The sequence below is a fragment of the Bubalus kerabau genome, chromosome 4 (assembly GCF_029407905.1).
Source record: "Bubalus kerabau isolate K-KA32 ecotype Philippines breed swamp buffalo chromosome 4, PCC_UOA_SB_1v2, whole genome shotgun sequence".
NCBI classification, from domain to species: Eukaryota; Metazoa; Chordata; class Mammalia; order Artiodactyla; family Bovidae; genus Bubalus; species Bubalus kerabau.
In genome coordinates, this window is record NC_073627.1 from 122,597,485 (window position 1) to 122,608,832 (window position 11,348).

The following is an 11,348-nucleotide window of genomic DNA, read 5'->3' on the forward strand; positions in this document are numbered from 1 at the left end:
CTTTTGGAAGTAAGGTGTTTTACAGTACTCCTGTCTCTTACATTGTTTTATTAGTTTCAAGAGATAAAGAGCTATGACACTGATTTGATTGACTTCTAAGTTGGCTGGGCTTCCCAGGTGGCACTAGTGGTAAAGAACCTGCCTGCCAATGCAGGAGATGTAAGAGACTTGCATTTGATCTCTGAGTCAGAAAGATTCTCTGGAGAAGGAATTGGCAACCCACTCCAATATTCTTTCCTGGAGAATCCCATGGATAGAGGAGCCTGGCAGGCCACAGTCCATAGAGTCCATAGGGTCTCAAAGCCTTGGAAACAATTCAAGTGACTTAGCACACATGTAAGTTTTCTGTGTATTCCATTCCAAAGGCAGAAGTTTCTTTTAACAAGTAGCATTCAGTGCTCTTATAAGGACTTCATCATCTTATAAATTATATTTTAAAAGTACTTTATCATCTTATAAATTATATTTTATAACATATAATTATATTTTATAATTTATATTAGAATTTTATACTGTATTTTATATGTATATATACACAAACACACACTATGAAGACAAATATTTTATATATATATATATATATATATGGAATTGCTACTCAAACTCTGTTCTTTGAGTTCTCACATGTCCACTCAATTACACTATACTGTAATTTCTTGATGCTTTTGAGCTGTGGTGTTGGAGAAGACTCTTGAGAGTCCCTTGGACTGTAAGGAGATTCAACCAGTCCATTCTGAAGGAGATCAGCCCTGGGATTTCTTTGGAAGGAATGTTGCTAAAGCTGAAACTCCAGTACTTTGGCCACCTCATGCGAAGAGTTGACTCATTGGAAAAGACTCTGATGCTGGGAGGGATTGGGGGCAGGAGGAGAAGGGGATGACAGAGGATGAGATGGCTGGATGGCATCACTGACTCGATGGACGTGAGTCTGAGTGAACTCCGGGAGTTGGTGTTGGACAGGGAGGCCTGGCGTGCTGCGATTCATGGGGTCGCAAAGAGTCGGACACAGCTGAGTGACTGATCTGATAATTTCTTCAGTTTAATTATATTCACATTTTCTTTTTGATCTTTCAGTTTTCTCAAATTTTATATTTTGTTATTTGTTTTGTTTGTAGTTTTGTATACAGTTCTACTCTACAATAGATTGGAACAAAGTTGGGTAAAGCTGTCCTTTTCTACACAAGTTCCATTTTTTCCTTTAAATTGGGGGAAAAGATCAATTGAGTTATACAAACTGTTTTATGTCTTAACTCCTTAATTTCTATCAATTTTATGCTGGTAGTTTAAGGTGGTACCTTATTATCCCATAGAAGTCCTCTTATTATTTATTTATTTGCCTTCAGTATTTGACCAGCTAAGAAGTATCAATTAAAATGCATAATCATACAGTATTACTCATACATTAATATATATATACACATCTTATTATAGTGTATAACAGGATACACTGTAATGTACATTATTACACATTTTAATGAAAGTTTTGGCAAATACACTTGGCATTCTTATTTGCATTAGACAAACTTCTGTTGCCATGATTGAGAATTGGCATCATCAGAATATTTATTAGGTAAACCATGCCCGTAATCCATTACATACATTTTCTACATTTGACTTGTTTAAAAATTTATGAGCACTTAAAGATACTCTCAGAGCAATTTAATAGAGGAAAGCTTACAAATTTTCTTTCTCACATATCATGTGATAACATTTTTTAGTAGCTCATTTTATTGAATTTTTACTAAGGATTTGACTTAATTCTCAGAAAATAACAATTCTTTTATTGTCCTATGTTTCATCTTTTTAAAACAAGTTAAAATAGGTTTGGGCACAAACACCACTGATTCTTATTAATCATGCGGATTGGCAGATGATAGCACATGTGAGTAGATGTGCTACTGGGACCTTCTGGCTACCAGTACCAAGCCCACCATGGATCACATGTTACCTGAGGAGTAGAGTCTCCTTATGAATGAAGAGAGAGCCAGTTAAATGGAGTTTCCTTTTGCTGCAAGTGAATATGTTTATTTCATTTATTAAATCTCCAAACCTAGGACTGACAGAGATATCTAGAGTTAGAAAAGTGCATTCTGTTCTTGGTCCTCTGCTGTGAAGTGCTATTTTAATCAAGGAGTGCTACAAAATAGTTTCTAGATTTTGCATGAATAATTTTCATAAGTCTTCTAATGTAGTTTGCTTCTCTAGAAATGGCTGAAATTGTTGGTGTTATTCCTGGAAATTGTTATGCATTTTACATTTTCTGTTTCAAAGTTGTGTCTGCATTGTATGCAATTCTCTGGCTATCCAAGAATTTTAATATTTTATTATACCACTATTTTTTCTTATTAGAGATTTCATAATTCAAAGGCTGTCTGGAAAAAAAAATTTTTTTTGACAAAATTGGCCAGCTAAATTTAGCAACGAATTGATAGCTTTTTTTCCAAGGTCTTGTCTGGTAATTGAAATTTTTGAATCAACCAGTTGTTTTGGCCTCACCTAGACATCAACTAAGTAGGTTTATTTCACAGTCTGGTTACCATGGTGTCTGGCTCACATAAACACATCTGGATCTTATTTGCAAATTCTCACACTAAATACTAAATTGAAATATGCTTTTGATCAATGAAGACTTAATCAACTCATAAATCTCACACATGACTATAAATAAGAGCTAGATATCTTTAAACCCGTGGTCATATAATTGCAAACTTGACTACTTTCTCCAACCCGTGCCATGTCTGCAGGCAGAACATAAATACATTAAAACACGATTCCCCCAAATTCCCTTCCTTCTTTAGGCTCCAGAGGTATCAAAAGAGTGAGGTGGGATTGAAATGAGCCCTGGGTGATTTGTTGTTAATGTCTTTTTAAGAAACCCATGAAAATCACAGTGACTTAAAAATGAAACTCTTGAATCTGTTTTAAAGTTCACATAAATCTGAAACTTGAAGTTAAGCTTGAAGGTCACACGAAACACAAGAACCAGAAACCCTGGGGTTTCTCCTTGTGTTAGTTATTCTGATTCTGTCAGTTCTGCGTGACCAGGCCAACTTCCTTTGGAACATTGAATTATGAAAGGACATCTAGTTCTGTCAGTCAGCCACAGCGTACATTAGTGAAATCTCAAAGTGCCTGAGAAAATAACGGGGAACGCTCTGTGGCTTTTTATCTCTGATATGCGACTTTCCCGGTTTGGGGTTCTAAATGCTGACTCTCTTACACATTATGGGTTTGAGAGAATATTTTTATGATGCAGAGACTTCTTATAGGACAGTGTCCTCCTCTACCTGGTCAAGGTATACTTCCCAGCACTCCACCCCTCTGCCAGGGCCTGGAAACTCCAGTAGGCGCCCCTCCCTGGCCCTGGGTGCCTTGCTGAGCATCTACCCATTAGGCGCCTTTGCACTGGTTCTGGGAGTCCTCATGATGCCGAAGCTACACCACTGTCCATGGCAAAGTAGAATAAAATCTTTCTGCTTCGTTAGTTGCACAGTGTTGAAAATATCACAAAACATGGTTGCCTCGCCATGCCTCACCAGATTTAAGATGGGGTTTAAATAAACTGTTAAGTTCTTTTCTAACCCCTGCCACCATCCCTCTTGTTAAGTCAGGAGGCACTCTGGATATCAATCATCATTCAGAAGACAGGATTTGTTAGTAAGTCAGTTCATAGTCTTTTGTTCCTTTGTTACTTAAGGTAACTTTTCCCCCCAGGAAGCTCTTAATTGCCACTACAAATAGATTTGGGGGCCCCCATCTAATTCCTCCATTTCATGAATTGAGTTTTTTTTTTCTCTGTGTATCTATTCAGCTTTGTTGGGATATAATTGAATTATAACATTGAATGAATTGAGTGGTTATGAGGGACTTAGAGATAGTGAATATAAGAAGATATTGGTTAGTGGGTACAGATTTCTAGTTTTAAGGTACATAAATTCTGGGGATGAAATATACAGCATGGAGACTATAGATAACCATTGTTGTTGTTCAGTCACTAAGTCATGTCTGACTCTTTTGTGACCCCATAGATTGTAACCTGCCAGGCTCCTCTGTTCATGGGATTCTCCAGGCAAGAATATTGGAGTTGGTTGCCATTTTATTCTCCAGGGGATCTTCCAGATCCAGGAATTAAGCTGTCATCTCCTGCATTGGCAGGTGGGTTCTTTACCACTGAGCCACCAGGGAAGCCCATGGTTAGCCGTACTTCACTGTATGCTTGAAAGTTACAAGAGAATAGATGTTAATTATTCTCACACACACTCACCAACAGTGGTGACTATGTGAAGTGATGGATGTATTAACTATCCTTACTTTTTATGTTGCTGTTGTTTGGCTGTTTTGATTCTTGGCTCCACTCTGATTTAGCATTCTTTCACTCTAAGAAATAGACTTGATTTCTCTGGAAAGACATTTTGTTTATATGTGTCTCCCCAGCTCACCAAGTGTGTCCCTGTAAGGCTGAACCTAGTGGTAAACTGAGCTTATGGAAGACTTGGCCACCTGTGTGCTAGACATGCCACACTATATATGAATAGTACTAAGACTCACATATGGATACTTTCCTCACTTTTGTTATTGTTGCTCAGTTGCTGAGTCACGTCCAACTCTTTGCAACCCATGGACTGCAGCACATCAGGCTTCCCTGTCCTTCACTATCTCTCAGAGTTTGCTTAGACTCATGTCCGTTGAGTAAGTGATGCCATCCAACCATCTCATCCTCTGTTGCCCTCTTCTCATCCTGCCTTCAATCTTTTCCAACATTAGGATCTTTTCCAGTGAGTTGGCTCTTCTCATCAGGTGGCCAAAGTATTGGAGCTTCAGCTTCAGTATCAGTCCTTCCAGTAAATATTCAGGGTTGATTTTCTTTAGGATTGACTGGTTGGATCTCCTTCCTGTGCAAAAAACTTTGTCCCTCACTTTGCGACACTTGTATTGGATTTATGGGTTATGTGTTATTACCTGATGTTTACAGTTGAGCTAGCTTGGCTTTAAAGAACCTAAAGGAACTTACTCAGAGCCTCTCACCCAGTGAGCAGCATTGCAGATTCCAAAGCCAGGCCCTGTCTGTTTCATCTCACTATGCCTTTGAAACTTTCATATGGAATACAAATCATAATATTTCCTAGGAAAAACTATCCTAGAAGAAAGTGGGAGAAATTATCCTGTTTTTTCATCTACTCTCTCATTTGTCAGAAAGAGACTGTCATTCAAGTTCTCCAGATTGAAGAACTGCTAGGAAACTCATCTCCTTTCTTCTTCTAACTTTTCACAGAGAAATTTCTGTTTTGTTTCACTGTTAAGAAATAGCTGTTTGACACTACCTTTTTAGTTTGTTTGAAACCTGTGTGGCTTCCCATTTTAAAGTGACATCTAGCATTGCTCTCTAATAACAAGAGAGAACCATTTCTTAGAATTACAGAATGTGGGGTCTAAGAAACACATAGTCTAACTCCCCATTTGAGGCTTCATTCCTGCTAGTCAAGACTGCCATACTTTAGTATATCTATATCATACCTCTAACCATCACCTGAAACAAGCCATATGGTTTCCAGAGCAGTCTTGTCATGTTGAAGTTGTTCTACCATTGAGCTCAGAGCTTCTGGACTTGTCTTAGTCACTCAGTTGTGTCCAGCTCTTTGCAACCCCATGGACTGTAGCCCACCAAGCCCCTCTGTCCATGGGATTTTCCAGACAAGAATACTGGAGTGGGTTGCCATTCCCTTCTGGACTTGTGAAAATACCCACTTACAAGTCTTTTTCCTTTTTAATTTTATAGAGAACTTAAAAAAAAAAATCTTGCTTGGAATGCCCTCTGATGTAAAGACCATAAGTATTTACAGATGAGAAAATAGAAGGTTAGCATATTGTTGTTGTTCAGACACCCCGTCATGTTGACTCTTTGCAACCCTATGGATTGCAGCACACCAGGCCTCCCTGTCTCTCACCTTCTCCCAGTTTGCCCAATTTCATGTTCATTGCATCGGTAATGCCGTCCAGCCATCTCATCCTCTGATGCCTTCTTCTCCGTCTGCTCTCAATCTTCCCTAGCACCAGGGATTTTTTCAATGAGTTATCTTTTTACCTCAGATGACCAAAATACTGGGGCTTCAGCTTCAGCATGCATCCTTCCAGTGAATATTCTGGTTGATCTTCCTTAAGATTGACTGATTTGATCTCCTTGCTGTCTGAGGGACTTTCAGGACTCTTCTCTAGCACCACAGTTTGCAGGCATCAGTTCTCTGGTGTTCTGCCTTCTTTACAGTCCAGCTCTCACAACCATCTGTAACCACTGGGAAGCCATAGCCTTGACTATACCAACCTTTGTCGGCAGAGTAATGTCTCTACTTTTCAACACACTGTCTAGGTTTGTCATCGCTTTCCTGCCAAGAAGCAATTGTCTTCTGATTTCATGGCTACAGTCACCACCCACAGTGATTTTGGAGCCCAAGAGAGGAAATCTGTCATTATTTCCACCTTTTCCCCTTCTATTTGCTATTCAGTAATGGGGGCGGATGCCATGATCTTAGAGTGTTTTAATATTTAGTCTTAAGCTGGCTATTTCACTCTCCTCCTTTACCCTCATCAAGAGGCTCTTTAGTTCGTCTATGCTTTCTGCCGAAAGAGTGGTATCATCCGCATATCTGAGGTTGCTGAAGTTTCTCCCACCTGTCTTTTCCAGCTTGTAACTTATCTAGCCCGGCATTTCTCATGATGTGCTCAGCATATAGGTTAAAAAAGCAGAGTGACAGCAGACAGCCCTGTTGTACTTCTTAATCAATCTTGAACCAATCAGTTTTCCATACAGGGTTCTAACTGTTGCTTCTTGACCCGCATACAGGTTTCTCAGGAGACAGGTAAGATGGGCTGGTATTCTCATCTCTCTAAGAACTTTCCACAGTTCCCCATGATCCACACAAAGACTTTAGCATAGTCGATGTTTTCCTGAAATTTCTTTGCTTTCTCTATAATATGTCTTGGGTGGCTCTGCATTCGTAGCTTCATTGAGTTATACAAGCCTCTTTGCCATGACAAAGCAGTGATCCTTGAAGGAGGAAGTTTAGCATAAAGGAGCCAGAACCAGGATTTTTCTGGCTCATTTATTAGAACTCATTTCTCCAAATATCCCTCCTCTCCTTGGTGAATTGCTCCTCTTTTTCCTCAATCCTCTGCCAAGTCCTCTTAGCACCCCAGGTGCTGTCCTGGTTCTTAATGATGTTCATGTTCTTAAGACTAAAGCAAATGACCACAGCTCTTTCTTATCCATGCAGATGGATTAGATTCTTCCAGAAAGACAGTGCTGATAAACTGATAAATGCTTGGATAGTATCAATACAGAAAGAATAGGAGATGAAAAAAAGAATTAGCCAAAGATGGTAGTGGGCTGCACAAAGGTGATTCCTCGAGGATAGAATGATTTTATAATAAAAAAATATTAATTCAAACTTTTTCCTTTGAGTAATTTATATCTCATCTTACCAGATCATCATACTCAGGATATTTGTTTCCTAAAGTTCTAAAATCAATCAGAAGGCAAATTGCAGGCATTACTCAAATTTGTCCCTATCTTCACTGCATGCCCTAGTAGACTCCTTCATGATGTTTGAAGCATCTTTTTTCTTCCCTATCACTCCAGCCACCCTCTCTTGCAAACACATAATCTGCATTGCTTTCAGGGTTATTTTCTATGGACTTAAAGCTAACCAAGTTTATTTTTCTACTCAAAAGCCTTCAATAATTTCCCATTAAATGGAAAAATAATATGCAGTCCCTCAGGCTGTGACTTGACTTTTTCAATTTTCCCCAAACTCCCCAAAGACTATCATTAATATGTTCTAAGAGCTAAGAACTGTATTTGGTGTTCTCCATCTACAGCTTGCATTTTTCCTGCTACTTTGTTCTTAAGCTGGTTTGTCCCCTTTTGGAAATCTAAATGTTTTTAAACTACCTACCAGACCATTGAAATCTAACCTTCTCCCCATAAGCCTTTCTGTGTTTCCCATTTGTTTTAATGTTTTCTTAACTCTATTACATATTTTTCTTAGTCAGTCACTACTGTTATTTATATATTTGACTTTCCTGCTGTGCTAACTTTCCTGGAGAAGGATATTTGTAGGCACTTAAAATGTTTATGGAATGAATTGAATTCCAACTGATGTCAGCATATTTGTGTACTTATTCAAAGTGAATTTCTTCAGTATATGTTTGTTGAATGACTACTAGGTGAAAACTAAAAGAATTTCAAGCCTATCAGGAAGAGCTGCACAAATTCATCTAAGTACAATTCATTGTAGGAGAATCATTGAAATGAAACAGAAACCTAGTGGATCTGTGATAATGTCGTTTTCTGTTGTGCTCCTTCAGTGCCCTTTTCATTCCTCCAGCTTCTCTTTTTCTTGATCAATTAAGCCTTGGTCTCTTCTAGGATGTACCTGGATTGTTTTTGAAAAGCCATGTAAAACAATGAAATCTAGTGTTTTGTCTTTCTTTTCATAGTACTCTGGTCTTAGTTTTCCTTTCCTTCTTGGCCATAATGGCAACTATCAGTTCCTTTAGCATTTTCTACCTCTTTCTTTCTTATTTCAGAATTGAAAATAGCTTTTGTTGATCAGAGCACAAGGCATTCATTGTACGTATTGCTTGTTAATAAGTGTAATTAAAGAGGAAAAGTGTTATCCCAGGAGGAACTGTCATAAAGATTCAGTGGCAAACCAGGGTCATCAAATCCTAGTCTTTGGGATTCTTCTAGGATAATAGCATTTGGTTGCACCATTATGCTTCTCCTCTCATGGGTATCTCTTTGTGTTTATTATACTAAAATATACATAACACAAAATTTATCATTTTAACCATTTAAGTGTATGGTTTTGTGGCATTAAGTGTATTCACACTGTTGTGTAACCATCGTCTCCATCCATCTCCAGAGCCTTTTCTTCTTCCCTGAAGGAAGCTCTGTACCCATTAAACATAATCTCACCATTCTCACAACCTCCCAGTCCTTGGAAACAACCATTCTACTGTCTATCTTTATGAATTTGACTAAGCTAGGTACTTTACATAAATGAAGTACACAGTGTTTGTCCTTCCACATTTGGCTCATCCATGTTCTAGCTTGTCTCAGAATTTCTTTCCTTTTTTAAAGATGAATAATATTCCATTGCAAGTACACACCACATTTTATTTATCTGGTGATGAACACTTGGCTTTCACCTGTCTTCTGGCTGTTATGAATAATGCTGCTATGAATGTGACTGTAGAAATACCTATTTATGTTCTTACTTTCACTTCTTTTGTGTATATTCCCAGATGTAGAATTGCTGGATCATATGATAATTCTATGTTTCATTTTTTGAGGAATCACCATAACTTTTCCTATAGTGGCTACACTGTTTTATATTCCCAGTAACAGTGTACAGGGGTTCAGATTTCTCCACATCCCTGCCAACGCTTGTTATTTTCTGTATTTTTTGTTTGTTTGTTTATTTAAAAAACAGACATCCTAACGTGTATGGAGCATTATCTCACTGTAGTCTCGTAGATATTTCTGGTGGAGACACTCACCAAATCTGAGCCCTTCTTCATACTTCCACCTCTTCTTCCGCTTTGCTCCATGAGGTCTTCTTTCCGCAGGATGTCATTCTAGAGTTGTGTAGGGGAGCAGTGAATAGCCTTGTGGAGTAGACATGTATTTAGATTTGCAAGACCTCTGTCCTGATGCTTTCCATCATAGTTGGCTTCATTCCTTCCCCAGCAAGGTTTTGCAGATTTTCTTCCACCTCTTTCTGTCAGTGACCTCATTTGACATTAGCCCAGACATGGATTCACCCAGCAGCAAGAATCCATTTATTTTTATTCAACCATTTATTAATTCACTCCTCCACTCATCTACTCAGCAATTATTGCACACCTATATTCCTTTAAAGTTTCTAGAAATTCTTATTAGTCCCTTTATTGCTTATATAGATAGTTAAGGAAATATACTAATGAAACATGTGGCCATTTCGCACTGATTCAGTGTCCTGTTGTCTGCATCTTTTCTGGGAGAGCCAAGTTTTGTGGAGTACTTTGTGCTGTCTCCTTATCTTAGAAATGAGTGTTCACCTTATATTTGGCTTGAGTCAGCATTTCAAAGTGGGACCTGATACTTTTAGAAATGTATTTATACAGCATAAAGTAGGTGCTTATATTACACTTAGAAGTGGAACCTATTCATGTCTTTCTTATATTGTAAATAACATATTGTGAGTTCAGTTAGTCGCTCAGTCGTGTCCGACTCTTTGTGACCCCATGAATCGCAGCACGCCAGGCCTCCCTGTCCATCACCAATTCCCGGAGTTCACTCAGACTCACAATAACTAATGCTTAAAGGTGATAAATAATGAGAAAAGAAACTGATTGGAGATTCACAAATTTCCTGGGACTTATAACAATTTAAAAATTTGACCTTTGTATCATTACTGTAATTATTTCTTTTCTCCTCCCTTTCCCCCTTTCTTTCTTCTTTCCTTTCTCTCTCAGAGAAAACAAGATTGACGCTGATGATTACCACATGTGGTAGTTTGTTGTTAGATTCCAGGTTTATAACCAAATTAAAGGTGGCATAATTTTGCATCAAATGCCTCCCCAAAGAAATCTCTGGTTTTCCACCAAGCTTTGTTCTCAGGAAATCATACCCATATCTCATTATAGAAATATTTCCATGTGTAATTAATTTGAATATAATATAAAAGACACAGGCCTAAAATGAAAATGATGATAAACTTCCACTTGAACCTATTTCACCACAAACCAAAGGCACATTTTTGGTTTGGTCCCTGTTTTGATGATCCCAGGATTTATCTTTACTTGCGTTTTACTTGGGCTGTTATTCAATGCCTGGGGAGACATGATGTACATTGTAAAATAATGCAATAAAATAATTGAGCATATTTCCCTTGTTTCTGGGCATATTTTACTTGTACACACAGTCACATGAAAAGAGCTGGGGATGCAACAGCCTCAGCTGTAAATTATTATCATGACAGCGCTGGCATGCCATGGCTGCTCTCACACTGAGAAGCGGGCTGGGTATTCTAACGGGATGGGTTGCCCTAGAGTCAGCTGAGAAGTAATGTAGCTCAGAGGGAGAAAGTCTGTTGGACTTAAAAAGGAACAAAACAAACTAGCATGTAATCCTTTGCCAAAAGAAGTTTTATAGAAAACACAAAATTAGTGACAGACTGAGAGACCTTTTTCTAAGTCCAGGATCAGAGAACAAACACTGCCATGGTCGTTCTACTGGTTCTCAGCAAAACAAACTTGGTTGCTTACATTTTTTCAGACCTCTTACATGAGAAACGTGGTTCAAAAGC